This window comes from Petaurus breviceps, unplaced genomic scaffold, assembly GCF_028583685.1.
Source record: "Petaurus breviceps papuanus isolate PSGF00001 unplaced genomic scaffold, PetGlider_PUasm1.0 90752, whole genome shotgun sequence".
In the NCBI taxonomy this organism is placed as follows: domain Eukaryota; kingdom Metazoa; phylum Chordata; class Mammalia; order Diprotodontia; family Petauridae; genus Petaurus; species Petaurus breviceps.
In genome coordinates, this window is record NW_027187336.1 from 2,214,462 (window position 1) to 2,229,299 (window position 14,838).

Below are 14,838 nucleotides of genomic sequence, written 5' to 3' on the forward strand. Positions count from 1 at the left end.
AGATAGATAGATAGATAGATAGATAGATAGATAGATAGATAGATAGATAGATATAGATATTGAATGATATGTTTTATTTAAGGATGTTGCTATGAATATTATGCTTTACTTTACTGAACAATGTTTAGCTCTGAACAGAGAGTTCATTATACTATGCAATTAGATCCTTAAAATTATCCACAGCAGCAATCCTCAGATGTACTGCCATGATTGACATTACAACTTGGAGTCTATCTAGCTGCATGACCTTAGTTAAATCACTTTGTACTATAGTTTCTCCATATGTGAAATAGTAATAACATCAACTTCCCTATTTTGAAGGGAAGAATAAAATAATAATATTGACTTTCAGCTATCCCAGTATATTTGAGAAACAGGGGACTCTAGTGAATAATAAAACATTTCCATTTAATATGATAGAGTTGCAATACATTGTACCATATGTGCATTAACCATTTGCAAAGAACAATAAAGCCTATAGCAAAAATCCCATACTGAACATGAATCTACTCATTTTCTTTGTTGATTCAGAAGGAACTTCAAGATCTTATAGTGACTCAGGGTCATCTTAATCAATATTACAATTATATTGTAGATGTACAGAAGCACTGATTAAGAAAAAATCCTTTTTGATAGATGTATTGAGAGGCATGACACTGAATTTACCTGAAGGGAGATACCAATTTGCTGTGAGGAAGATAGGAATTAATACAGTTTTAGTGGGAAAACTAAAAATGGACCCAATCACTTTACCTGAACCTTCTGAAGTAATTACTTTAAAACAGTATCGTGTGCCAGGTGGGCAAGATGAAATTACCACTACTATAAAGGAATATGTTGAAGCAGGAGTGTTGGTCCCTACAACCACAAGATGGAATAATCCTGTCTGGCCAGTAAGAAAATCAGATGGGACATGGAGAATGACTGTGGATTATAGACAGTTGAATAAGGTGACTCCTTCTTTGTATGCTGCTGTTCCAGATACCATCACCTTAATAGAAAGGATCCAGAAATATGATGGGACTTGGTATGCAGTTATTGACTTGGCAAATGCCTTCTTCACCATCCCAATAGACCCTAAACAATGGGACCACTTCGCTTTCACTTGGCAGGGTAGACAATATACTTTCACCAGCTTGCCACAAGGGTACATACATAGCCCCACTATTTGTCACAGGATTGTGGCTGAACAGTTGGATGAATTAAAGCTACCTGGTGTACAGCTTACCCACTACATTGATGATATCATGATACAGGGAAAAGATGCGAAAGTAGTGGAAAGGAGTTTGACCCTTCTAATTGAGCATATGAAAAGTAAAGGGTGGGAAATTAACCCTGCAAAGGTTCAAGGACCAGCTCAAAATGTGAAATTTTTGGGTATACAATGGAACAAGGGGCTAAGGGAGATTCTTCCTCAAGCCCGACAAAAGATTCAGGATTTTCCTACCCCTACCAATAAGAAGGAGGCCCAAAAGTTCATAGGATTGTTTGGATACTGGAGGCACCACATTCCACATTTGGGACAGATTTTAAAACCTTTATATAGAGTCACACGGAAGAAATATGAATTCGATTGGGGACTTGAGCAGAGTAAAGCTTTTGAAGAAGCCAAGGCTGCCATACAATTGGCCCTAGATTTGTGGCCCATGCAAAATGGTCCAGTGGAATTGCAAGTGACTGTACAAGATGATTATGCAAACTGGAGCTTATGGCAAAAACAACAAAGCCGAAATGTACCTTTGGGATTTTGGTGTAGGAAACTCCCTTCATCTGGAGTCCAGTATACACCTTTTGAAAAGCAGTTGTTAGCTGCATATTGGGCTTTGGTGGAGACTGAACAACTGACTCTGGGCCATGAAGTGATATTAAGACCTGGAATCCCAATTATGACCTGGGTAATGAGTACCCCAGCTTCTCACAGAATTGGACATGCCCAAGAGGCTAGTATAATCAAATGGAAGTGGTATATTCAAAATAGAGCGAAAACAGGCAAAAGCGGAGTCTCTGCTCTACATGAATCTGTAGCAAACATAGAAATTGAGAGGAATGACACCCCCTGAGCCAAAGCAACAGTTGGTAAAGTCCACTGTAAAGTGGAATGAGGGATATGATGTATTAACTGAGGAACAAAAGAGACATGCATGGTTTACTGATGGGACAGCAAAATATTTGGGGCAAAAAAGACATTGGAAAGCAGTGGCCTATAACCCATGTACTAGAAGGACTTTGGAAAGTACTGGGATAGGTGCAAGTAGCCAATATGCTGAACTTATGGCAGTATATCAAGCCATCAAAATAGAACAAGGAGGACAGTGTCATATATTCACTGATTCATGGGCGGTAGCTAATGGGTTAGCTACATGGATGCCCATGTGGAAAAATGAAAATTGGGAAATTCATGGCAAACAAGTCTGGGGCAAAGAATTATGGGAAGATATCTGGAACATGTCTTTGGTCACTGACTTGTCAGTTTTTCATGTAGATGCTCACGTGGCCCCCACCACACCAGAACGTGAGTACAATGCTCATGCTGATCGACTGGCAAAGATTGCTACTGAACATATTGTCCCTACTTTGACAACAACTGATGATCCGGTATTAGCAAAATGGGTCCACCAAACAGCAGGCCATTTGGGGGTCCAGGCCACACACCAGTGGGCACAAGATCGAGGTATTAGTATCTCTCATTCACTGTTAAAACAGATAGCAGAAGACTGTCATATATGTCAATTGGAAAAGGAGCGAACTGTTCCTCGGGTAGTAACTGGAGAGATAGCAAGAGGAAAAGTCCCAGCCCAAATCTGGCAAATAGATTATATTGGTCCACTACCACTGGATAAAGGATGCAGATTTATATGTACTTGTGTTGATACCTATTCAGGTGTACTAGTAGCTTGTCCTTATAAGAATGCAACCCAGAAAAACACTTGTAAAACTCTAGATCTCATAAGCCTATATTATGGAACCCCAATGCAGATTCAAAGTGACAACGGGTCACATTTCAAAGGCAATGAAATGAAGAAGTACTGTATACTAAGCAATATAGAATGGATATATCATATTCCATATTATCCAGAAGCATCTGGGTTGATTGAAAGAATGAATGGATTACTGAAAGGACAATTGAGGAAGTTAAGTTCCAATAATTCATATCAACATTGGAAGGATAATTTGTTCATGGCTTTGCGTAATTTGAATAATCGACCATTGGGAGGAAGTACACCTCTAGCCAGAATGATGACCCCCAATCTGCAAATTAGAAAACAACAAACACACAAGATCCCAATTATTGAGTATTGGACCTTGAGGCCAGATGTCCCAGCACCGTACCCAGGACCACCTGGTTCAATGGGGTATGATTTACATTGTTTAGAGGACTTTTGGTTGGACAGAAAAGAAATAAGAAAAATCTCCACTGGGATATGCATAAGAATCCCTAAAAATCACTTTGGACAGATTTTACCCAAATCAGGATTAGCAGCTCAAGGAATACATGTATTGGCTGGAGTAATAGATTCTAATTATCAAGGAGAAATTGTTGTAACATTCCAGAATTTAAGTGAAAGGCCCATACAGATTCACAAGAATGATAGGATAGTTCAAGTGATTATTGTTCCTTGTAAAACAATGCCACTTGTAAAAACTGACCCTCCTTCCAAAATAACTGTCACAGGAACTGAAGGATTTGGTTCTACTGATAGAATAAAATCAGGAGCTAAAGTATGGGTAAAACGGAAGCCAGATGATCTTCCAAAGGCTGCAGAGATTATAGCATATGGGAGGGATAACACTGTAACTATTGTTTATTCTGGAGAAGATGATTACAAAATTGTACCCTTAACTCATTTATTCTACCGTGAGTGAGGCTACGATAGTCTGGTTATTGTCTCTTTGCTTTTTCTTGATTTTTTGTTTGTTCACCTTGTTTGTTAGATTTGTTTCCACAGGCTTGGTACCCTCCATCTGTAGATGCCTGATAGCTTAAGCTGGATGTCACCCCCTGTCTGCAACTGTGATGTGTCACCCTTGGACCTGGCATCAAGCATATTAAGAACTGACCTCTCAAATGGGACCCCTTAGGACAGGGACAGCTCTACATCCGATTTCAGCAGCAAGTAGCCATAGAAGAAGAGATCTTCACCCCTTACCACAAGATTTTGGGGCCCCATTTGTTCGGGGTGGGGGGAATGATGGGGAGCTTGTGCTCAAGCGCCACCCTAAAATATGGTTTTCTGTGTTTATTGTGTGCTATTCTTGTTATATTGTTGTGAAATTTTGTTGACACCAGTTATTCCTACTGTATTTTTGTCAAGTAAGGGACATGAAAGATCTTGGGGCCGAATGTAAGGGTTATGGGATTTAAAGATCTTCCATGCCCCGTTGGACTTGCTGATGTAGCAGGAAGGGGCGGAGCAAGAGGAAGCGGAAGCCAAGCTAGCGTTCCTGCGTTGGCTGGCGGTGGTGGTGACGGCGGCAGCAGCAGAGGCAGTGGCAGCGCGAAGCCCTTTTTGAGTTAGGACTGCTAAGGACTTTCTGCTAAGGACTCCTGCTGAGGACTGCCAGGGGCCGGAGCTGCTGGGAGCGCGCTTCCAGGACGCTGGGTGGTTGCTGTGTGTGGGGAGAGGAGGACCTTTGCCTGAGGTAGCCTGTTCTGTTTTAAAGGCTTGAAAATGTGGGTGCTTTCTACTTTATCTACCTGTGCCAATATCATAACTACTCTGATGGCTTTCACTTTCTGGTTTTGGGACTCAGTCTTTTGGTATCTTAATAAATTTTCTAGTTTATTTCCTCATATGGCAAACATGACGTATTTTGTAATGGATAATTATATCAGCATGTTTGTAATCTCTATAGGCATTGTAAATATGGCATTGCTGATACAATAGACTAATGGGTAAATTAGTTTTTAGTGTATGTGGAAAAATGCTTTTTAAAATGGAGGGTAGTATTTATTCCTACCACTTTTTTTTTCTTTCTTTAGTGCTTCTTGTGGTTAGGATACAAGTAGCCTGTAAGTTGTCAGTCTGCCTATTCCTGCTTGCCTGAGTATGATGGAAAGAGAGCTAAACTTGAAATCAGGAGACCAGGGTTTGAATCTTGTCTCTGACACATACTAGCCAAGACAATTTGGTCACTTAACCCTCTTAAACCCCATCTATAAAATGGAAATAATAATAATTACCCTTAATCAGTGGGTTATTGTAACATAAGTATTTTGTAAACCCTAAAATACTATAGAATTATGAGGGAAAGAAAGAAGCAGGGAAGCTAGGTGGCAGTGAATAGAAAACCAACCCTGAAGTCAGCAGGACCTGAGTTCAAATCCGATCTCAGACATTTGACACTTAACTAGCTGGGTGACCTTGGGCAAGTTATTTAGCTCCAATTGCCTTACCTTCCCCCCTCTAAAAAAAAAAAAAGAGGCAACCTGGACCAGACAAGTCAAAGTGCTTCAATCATTACCTCTCTAGAGATCTGGAGGGAGATAGTCCAAGGTCTAGAGAGCCTGGAGAATAGTAGGGCCTTCCAGATCACTGGTCCTGCTCAAAGTCCAGACTCTGCAGCTAAAATTTGGGGAAGCAATTCCTATGGAGAAGGGGCTGGCTATTCCCACAAACTGCCAACCAAGCACCACATACAAGGTCAACCACCTTAATTGAGACAACAAAAAACCCTGAAGGAGGTACCACATCTAATTAAACTACCATCACTATGTCAACTCACTTCCATGAGACCCAAACAAAGATAACACAGGACCCTGAATCCAGGAACCTCAGGAATAGCAATGCCCTCCAGACCACTGGTCCTCCTTTCATCTCACACTGCACAACCATCACTGAGAGGAGCAAGCACTATAGAGAAGGGGCCCTCCTTTCTCACCCCCGCCACAACCAGATGCTGAATAACTGCCAAGTAGCCAGAGCCCTACTTGTGACAGCACCCCACCCCCAAATGCCAGCTCTGCTAACCCAGTCCTCACTTCCTTCTTTCTAGGAAAGCAGCTCCCTCGGAGATACAACCTTGGCAATTGCCTCTCTGGGAGTTGTGGCCTATTAGCTACTAAAGACCTAGTAAAGAAAATTCTCCCTTCCAAAGTCCTTAGTGCTGTCAAATGTTTCAATATCAGAAAGTGATATGATTTTATCAGTGGAAATGACATTAGAGGTCAAACATTACCTTCTACTTTGTCTGAGCACCGTGGTACCATTCTGAAAATCTGATGATGCTGGAACCTTCTAGATGATGTTGTCTTTCCAATTAGAATGTGAATTCCTGGAGAGAACAGAATGTCTTTGCTATTTTTATCTCCAGTGCTTAGCACAGTGCTCTTAATAAATGCCTCTTTATCCTTCTGTCCATTTACTCATTCTTATTGTGTGTGTGTAGAGAGTGTGCTGGATATTATCACCATTTCACATATGGAGAAACTATAGTACAACCTTCAGTTCAAATTCCACTTTGCTACTTACTATGTTACCTTGGAGAAGTCATTTAGCTTTTCTCAACCTCAGTACCTTTAAAATGAGACCTAGATAACCTCTAGAATCCTTTCTAGCTCTAAAGGTATGATTCTGTGATTCTAAGGCAGCTGGATGACATAGTGGATGGTGACGGTGTCAGAAAAACCTGGTTTCAAATCCTGCCTCAGACACTTAATAACTATGTGACTCTTTGGCCAAGTCACTTATCCTCTCTCATCCTCAGTTTCCTAATTTCTAAAATGGGGATAATAATAGACCAACCAGGGTCCTTATGAAAATTGAATGAGATAATATATGTTTAAATTTGTTGTTGTTCAGTCTTTTGCAGTTGTGTCAGAGTCTTCATGACCCCATCTGGGGTTTTCTTGGCAAAGATATTGGATTGGTTTGCCATTCCCTTCTCCAGCTCATTTTACAGATAAGGAAACTGAGGCAAATAGGGTTACGTGACTTGCCCAGGATCACACAACTGTCTGAGGTCAGATTTGAACTCAAGTCTTCCTGACTCCAGACTGGCACTCTATTCACTGTGCCACATAGCTGCCAAGTTCAATTTTAAATTTAAATTTAAATTTAAATTTTAGCAGTGACTAAAAAGAAGGACATACTAGGTAAAGAGAAATGTGTGAACAAAGACAAAGCATGAGGAGGAAACTTGACATGACTGTAGTTAGAGCAACATTCCCAGCCAGCTCTGAAAGAGGAGAGCCACTAATTGACTCTGAGCCTTCGTTTGCCAGGGAGCCTAATAACTGAGGAATTCAGAATAATTCTCCTGAGTGAAAAGTGAGATAAATGATGTGTACACGTCCAGGAGATGAAGTGGTTGATCACTTATCTTCTCTGTCAACATTGATCTTCAGTCTCTTGCTTTGTAGTGTTCCACCCTATACAAATGCAATAGGGGGGATGGGGGAAAGCCCCAAACCAACCACCATGGGGAGTGCAGAGCCAGGAACAGGTAATTTGTTGACACTGGGGAAGTGGCTCTTTCCCACACACTTAATTTACAGCACCATCTATCATCTGTGCAAAACACTAAGATCCAAGAAGTGAACCCAGATTAAAACACATTGGGAGAGCCAACTCTCGGAAGGAATGGCCTTCCTTCAACACCTCCAGGATCCCAGGATTGATCTGTATGGGTGTGGCCAGCACTGGCTCAGCTCCCATCACGATCCCTCTCCAAAGCTGCTTCAACAAAAACTAAACAACAGTCAGCACCTGGAGCCCCCTCTTCCCTCTAATTGGAGAAGGTGGAAAAGGGCAGCCATCCAGTTTCTCATCTGGTTCCACTCCTCTGGATGGCATCATGCCCCTGCAGTGCACCCTTTTACCTCCCCCATTGCCTTTTCAACTTCTTTATATGTATCCTCTTCCTTCATTACACTGGGAGCTCCTTTAGGGCAAAGACTGTCCTTTGCCTTTTTTTATATCCCCAGCATTTAGCACAATGCCTGGCACACGATATGAGCTTAATAAATGTTTATTGACCCATTGGTTGGTCTTTGGTAGATAAGCCTCTCTGAACTCACCTGCTCAGGGCCCCAGACAATTGACCCAGACCATTAAGGAGGTCTTGCTCCAAAAGCCTTTTCAGCTTGTCAGCACCAAAAGAATTTGTTGTTCAGTTGTAGCCAATTCTTTGAGACCCCATGCATCATATTGCCCTTGGCATTTTCTTGGCAAGGATCCTGGAGTGTTTTGCCATTTCCTTCTCTAGTGGATCAAGGCAGACATTAAGTGATTTACCCAGGGTCACACAGCTAGTAAGTGTCTGAGGCTGGATTTGAACTTAGGTCTTCCTGACTCTAGGCCCAGAGATCTATCCACTGTACCACCTACTGCCTTGGAAGAACTTGTACTCCACTGGAATGGAGTCAGAGAACCAGAGGCCCCTCCTGGTCAGGCTGAAGAGCTACAACTGGATTTGAGTGGTTAATTTAGAGTCTTCAGATCTAAAAATGTGCACCTGGAGCAAAGACACCATTTCCCTGGAATGCTAGACAAGGCTGCAGACATATGAGTATAACTGAGGGGAACGCACATGGTATGAGTTGCACAGGAGTTCCTAAGGTTTATTGTAGCCCCAGGCTTTCCAGGGGCAGCTAGGGCTAGGTGGTGCTGTGGATAGAGTGCCAGGCCTGGAATCAGGGAGACAGTTCAAATTCAGCCTCAGATACTTACTAACTGTGTGACCCTAGGCAAATCACTTAACCCTGTTTGCCTCAGTTTCCTTATCTATAAAATTAGCTAGAGAAGGAAAAGACAAATCATTCTAATATCTCTGCCAAGAGAACCACTGCCACAAGTTTTTCCAGGGTCTTATCTCAGATAGTAGACCCAAACAGTAAGCTTCCTAAGGGCAGGGTCCAAGTTTATGCTATACTGAAAGCCCTCCCCCACCCTCCCTCTAAGTCTAGTATATTGATACATATCACTGGAGAGTGGAGCACTCTACATATAGCTAGAGGCACCCCTATTTTAGAAGATATACAATTTGGGAATTGGTGTAGTCACAGGATTATTGTTAAGAAAAAAAGAAACAGTGCTTTGAACCCACGGCAAAGTTCTTTGCTATCAACATCAATAGCTCGCACTTGCCAAATGTGTTGACACATGTTGTAATTCCTGGTACCTGGAAGGTGGAGACTGACCTATTTCTTCAATGGGCTAAGTCAACTGGCTCTTTGCCTGAAATCAGACACCTATATGACAAGCCTCCAGAAGTGGGGAGCCACCAGGTTGCCTAACGAGGGTCAAACTGGCCAGTCCTTAGTCCTGGCAACTCCTAGCCTAATAGAGATGCAACCTTTAGTTTTGTTTTGTTTATTAATTACTATCACTTTTATAACACTTTACATTTATTCCCTCATTAGAACCTCACTACTCTGAGAGGTAGATACCATTATTATCCCATTTTACAAATGAGGAAACTGAGGCTGGAATGTTAAGTGACTTGATTGTCACAGTACTAGTAAGTGTCTGTTGTTGCTGTTAGTCCCTCATTCTCAAAGAGGACCCATAACATCCGGGGAGTGAAATCTTGACTTGCAAGTGAATGGGTTTTAAGTGAGGCAGGGCTGTGCAAAGTCATCAGCCTCACCTTCTCCTCCAGAGTCACCAGAGTCCAGTGGGCAAGACACAGATCAGGAGGACTGGGGATGGTCCCTGGATAAGTGTCTGAGGCAGGATTTGAATGTAAGGGCAGCCCTTTACCACTATGCCACCTAGCTGCCTAAAAGTTTGGGAAATGACCCTTTCAGAAAAGACTGGGATTGACAGCAGGTCAGGAGAGGTATGTCAAATGCTCCTTGTTTTTTTACCTTGCAAGTTGAAGTGGCGAGGACAGGGATATACCATTTCCAAGATAACTCTGTGGATTGCCAAGATTCCAGAATCCCAGAATCAGAATGGTCTTCAGAAACCATCTGATACATACTCTCTGAAACATAAATCTGTCTTCAACATCCCCAACAGTCTGTCCCTCTGGATAATCACTTCCAGATATGCAGCCCATCACAGGTCTAATGGTGAAGAAAGGCTTACTAATATTCATCAAAGTCTGTCTCCCTGAAACTGAAACTACTGTCTATTGATCCTAGTTCTACTCTTTGGAAATCTTTAAAGAAGGACATGGCACCTTCATCAGAAGGATGGATGGCTGGGGACACTCTAAGAGAATGATCCTATGAACTTAGGGCCCCCAGAAACAGAGAAAATCAATTGTAGATGTCCAAGGGCAAGGATGGGCATAGATAGGTTGGGAGGAGATAACAAACATGGGTTTACCTGTGCCCCTAACTTTGGCTACTGTGCCCTTCTCATTTGGTATCATCACATTTGACAAATGTGCTATATAGGTTGCCAATCCTTGGGCAGTAGAAACTTAGCCCACTTTAACATATTGAAGAGCCATATGGACAAGGTAGAGAGAATTTAGAGAATAAAAAGAAGACGAATGATCAAAGAAACAGTTAAAAAGATTTCTGTTCACCAAACCCTTATAACTAAAGATCTTGATGGCCTCCCTCCCCCAAATATCTGACAGCTTCCATGACTTTTTTTAAATGATCAGTGTAATGATTTTTGAATATGGGTTCTAACTAAAGAGAAATTTATTGAAAGAGTAAAAGAAAACATCAATTCAAACTTCCCTGGATATCTTTTTACTAAAAGACCTGGGACATTCCCCTAAAGCCCTTCTAAATTTCAATAAGGTAAGCAAAATCGTTGTTACTTAAATAGTTAATTAATACTTATTCAATCTAGCAGGTTCATTTTAGCTCAGTCAAATATGATACAGTATGATTTTATTTGTAGATGAACTTTATAGTGCATTGGAGACTTCTGGTTTCATCAAGGTAGACAGAAATACATTTATACCCACTTTTTATTAGGGAATCAATGCATTGCAGTGAAGAAGGCTTTGGACTGAAGGACAAGTGGCCTGCTCTGCCCCTTATTCATTGGGTCATGTCAGGCAATTTACTTTGTGACTCTAAATCTCATCTGTAAAATAAGGGGGTCTGACTAAAATGGGTTTTGGTTTTTTATTATAATTTAAATGATTGTTATTACCAGATAGACTTGTCAGTCAGCCAGGGCACCATGCCAGCTAAGGCCATCTTTTCTTCTACTGTCCACCTCTCCCCATAAGGAACAGTGATCCTCCGCCACAGACCTCCTTTACTGATGGGATGAGAAGGGTAGAGGTCGACTGAGAAGCAAATCTTCTTAGCTTTGATAGCCATTAGAATGTAAACTCCTTGAGGACAAGGAATGATTTCTTTGCCTTTCTTTGTATCCCTACTCCTTTAGCAGTGTACTCTGGCACACAGAAAGTGTTTAATAAATGCTTGTTGACTTGACTGACTGGGGTTCTTGTTGTTTAGTTGTGTGCAACTCTTCGTGACCCCATTTGGGGTTTTCTTGGCAAAGATACTGGAGAGGTTTGCCATTTCCTTCTCCAGCTCGTTTTATAGATGAGGAAACTGAGGCAAACCAGGGTTAAGTGACTTTCCCAGGGCCACACAGCTACTAAGTGTCTGAGGAAGGTGAGTCTTTCTGACTCCAGTCCTGGCACTCTATCCCTTCTGCTACCCAACTGCCCAGACTGGGGTTGAGCTATCTGTATTAAAGAGTCAGTCAATTCTCAACCCTATCCATTTATGTCTAGATAACTTCCCCCTAATTCCCCACCCCACTCCCACTCTGCCACCACCAATACACACAAAGTCCTTTAACTTATCCAGCCATTCCCCAGGACACTAGGGTCTAGCTAATGTGCCATCAATCCTGTCACTGAACATAACCCCACTCCTTTTAACCTCATGTATCAGAATGATGGCAGCTAGGTGGCCCAATGGATAGAATGCTGAGCCTAGAGTCAAGAAGACCTAAGTTCAAATCTAGCCTCAGACACTTACCAGCTTTGTGACCTTGTGTTAGTTATTTAACTTTTGTCTTGCTTCAATTTCCTCTGTAAAATGGAGATAATAATATCACCTACCTCCCACACTTTTTGTGAGGATAAAATTAGACTATATTTTAAAGCATTTAGCACAGTACCTGACCCAGAGTAGGCATTTAATAATTTTTTTTTTCCTTCTTTCTTTCCTATGGAAGTCTTAATCTTGATCAGTTTCAGAGGGGTGGGGCAAAGGTCTGTGACCTTGGACCAGAAAAAAAAGTACATCTTTATTTTCACTAACCTTTGGTTTCCTTTGTAATCCTATTTAAGGATTTACAAACATTTTTCTGAGAAAAACTCCTTAGGTTTCACTAGATTGCCAAAGGTATTCACAACAGAAAAAAAGGTTAACAACACCAGCGTTAAATCAAAGTTACCTTCCTTAGCCATTATTCTCCCCTGTGTATTGAGTGGTTCTCAAAGTGTGGTCCAGAGACACCTGGGAGTTCCCAAAACCCCTATAGGGAGTTCTGAGAAATCAAGTTATTTTTATAATAATACTAAGATATTTAAATTTCTAATAGGGTAAATATTTATAGATTTAATGACGAACAAAAGCTCTTTGGCATCCTCAATAATTCTGAAGAGTGTAAATGGGTCCTGCAACAAAAAACTTGAGTACTGTTGCCTAATAGAATGTGAGCTAGTCTAGAAAACAGGACACCCAGATTTTCATCCTGGGCTCAACAGTAACTTGCTGTGTGACCATGGGAAAGTTACATCTTTTTCTCTGTGCCTCAGTTTCCTCATCTGTAAAATGAAGAGGTTGGACTATAATACTACATTTCAGATCTCTTCCAACTCTGAGATTCTATGACTTTTCTGTGATCTCTCAAGACTTTTTAGATCTTTTAAAAGTTCAAGGCCACCCTGAGATTCATCCACACTGCCTGAATTCTCAGAATTTGCCACATGTTCAAACTTATGTGGGTTCCAAGATACAGTGCATAGAGTGGGAAATGACTAAGTAATCTTTTCTTTTCAGGAAGAAAAGAGAGTCTATTTCAGAGTCCAGTATATAGGCGATAACATAATAATGGCCTTTAGATTTCTCCTGCTATAAGAGGAATGCTTTGTTTCCAATTGACTACTGTACTTGTCACCTTATAAAACACATGACCCACAGCCATCTGGCCAGCAGAAATCACAGCAGCATTAGATCCCCATTACATCATACTCTGGGACCCAGATAAAACTGTTCATACTCTGAAGTAAAACTATGTCTCTATTCATGTACATTTCTGTTGGAGGAAATGTAAGTGCTCCATTTCTGTTAGGGCTAAAGATGAAGATCAATAACGTCCACAGCAGAGAATAGCAATTAGGAAATTCATTAACTGTGCTTCTGTGTATGCTTCAGTTCTGGAGGATGACTGGTGTTTGTCATCTACATTTATCATATATCTCACCACCTCAAAATATGTTAAGCCAAACCTCTTGCCAGACCAGGGCTATAAAATGTGAGACTCATGACATTCAAATATAATTGTAAAAAACAAACAGCTTTTATTTACCAAAGGCCTCTGGTCAGGGTTCAAATACTTACTTAAATAATGAGTTGATGACAGAAAGGCAAAGAGATATATAATTCATCAATTTGGTTATTGTTCTCATCCGCTATGGCTAATAGCAATTTCATCATTAGCCAATGACACGTGTGTATATGCCTAAAACAATCATTCCTCCCAGGATGAAAAGCAAGCAATAACACAGAAAACAAATTGAGTAATGTCTGCTCTCCTTTCTAGTATTTATTTTTTCATTATTTTTATTTTTGAGAGCTGAGAGGAGAAAGCTAAGAGGAAGGCAAAAATCATGACAGCCATTTTTTTTCCTATTGGGGTGCTAAGGCTCTCACCTAGAACCTAATTGATTGAAAAAGATACTTATTTAGCACCTACTATATACAATGCAATCAATCAACATGGAATTATTGAGTACCTATATCCAATAAGAATTTTGATTAGTGCTGGGGATATAAAGATAAAAGTGAGACAGACTCTGACCTCAAGGACTTCACATTCTAAAGGGGGGAGAAAACATATAAATGTAAACATAGCAAACATATGTATACATATATATATACATATATATATATATATATATATATGTGACAAAATAGTTTTGTGGGGAGTACACAGCAGCTAAGAGAATCCGGAAAGTGTTGGAAATGACATGCTCAGATTGCACTTTAAAGATAATTACTTGGAATCTACCAAGGCACACAAAATACATTTATGTCTTTAAAGAAATAAACAGCAACTTAAATAGCTTAAGGAATATTCATTGTTCATGGCTGGCTGTGCTGATACAATAAAAATAGTACTATTGAAGATGTGTCAAATCAAACTATCAAAGAGATACTTTACAGAACTTGATAAAATAATAAACTTATCTGGAGAAACAAAAAAATATAAAATGTCAAGGTAAATAATGAAAAAAGCAATAGGAATGAAGGAGGCATGGAAGTTGTTTTTTTTATCTTTTTGATTTCTCTAGAAATATTAAAAAAAAACCATAATTCTCCAGACTAATATTTCTCCGGACTAAAACTCTTTTCAGACTTTTCCCTGTGGAAAAGTGGAGAGAAACAAAGGCTAGATACTTCTTTTGAAATGGCACGAGGGTTATAACTTAACTTCTGGCTAGACAAGATCATTGACTAAAAGATCTTCATTGATTAGGGAATGGCTAAACAAATTATAGTATATTACTGTATTATAATGTGTGATATAATATAATATCAATATTACTGTGCTATAAGAAATAGTGAATATGATGAGTACAGAGAAGCATGCCACTAGCATGAAGTGGCAATGCCAAGAACACAATATATACAATAACAATGTGAAAACAAAGAACTGCCACAAAACAATCAAAAGT

The 14,838-nt window shown here is 40.3% G+C and overlaps 1 long non-coding RNA gene across 1 annotated transcript in view; it reads right to left on the reverse strand.

The window, feature by feature from the left end:
* Positions 1-6,340, reverse strand: part of LOC138146041 (uncharacterized) — a 306,510-nt gene extending 300,170 nt beyond the window's left edge. Inside the window, exon 1 of the long non-coding RNA XR_011164371.1 lies at positions 6,178-6,340. This is a non-coding gene — a long non-coding RNA (uncharacterized lncRNA). The remainder of the gene's footprint in view (positions 1-6,177) is intronic.
* Between the last annotated feature and the right edge of the window lie 8,498 nt (positions 6,341-14,838).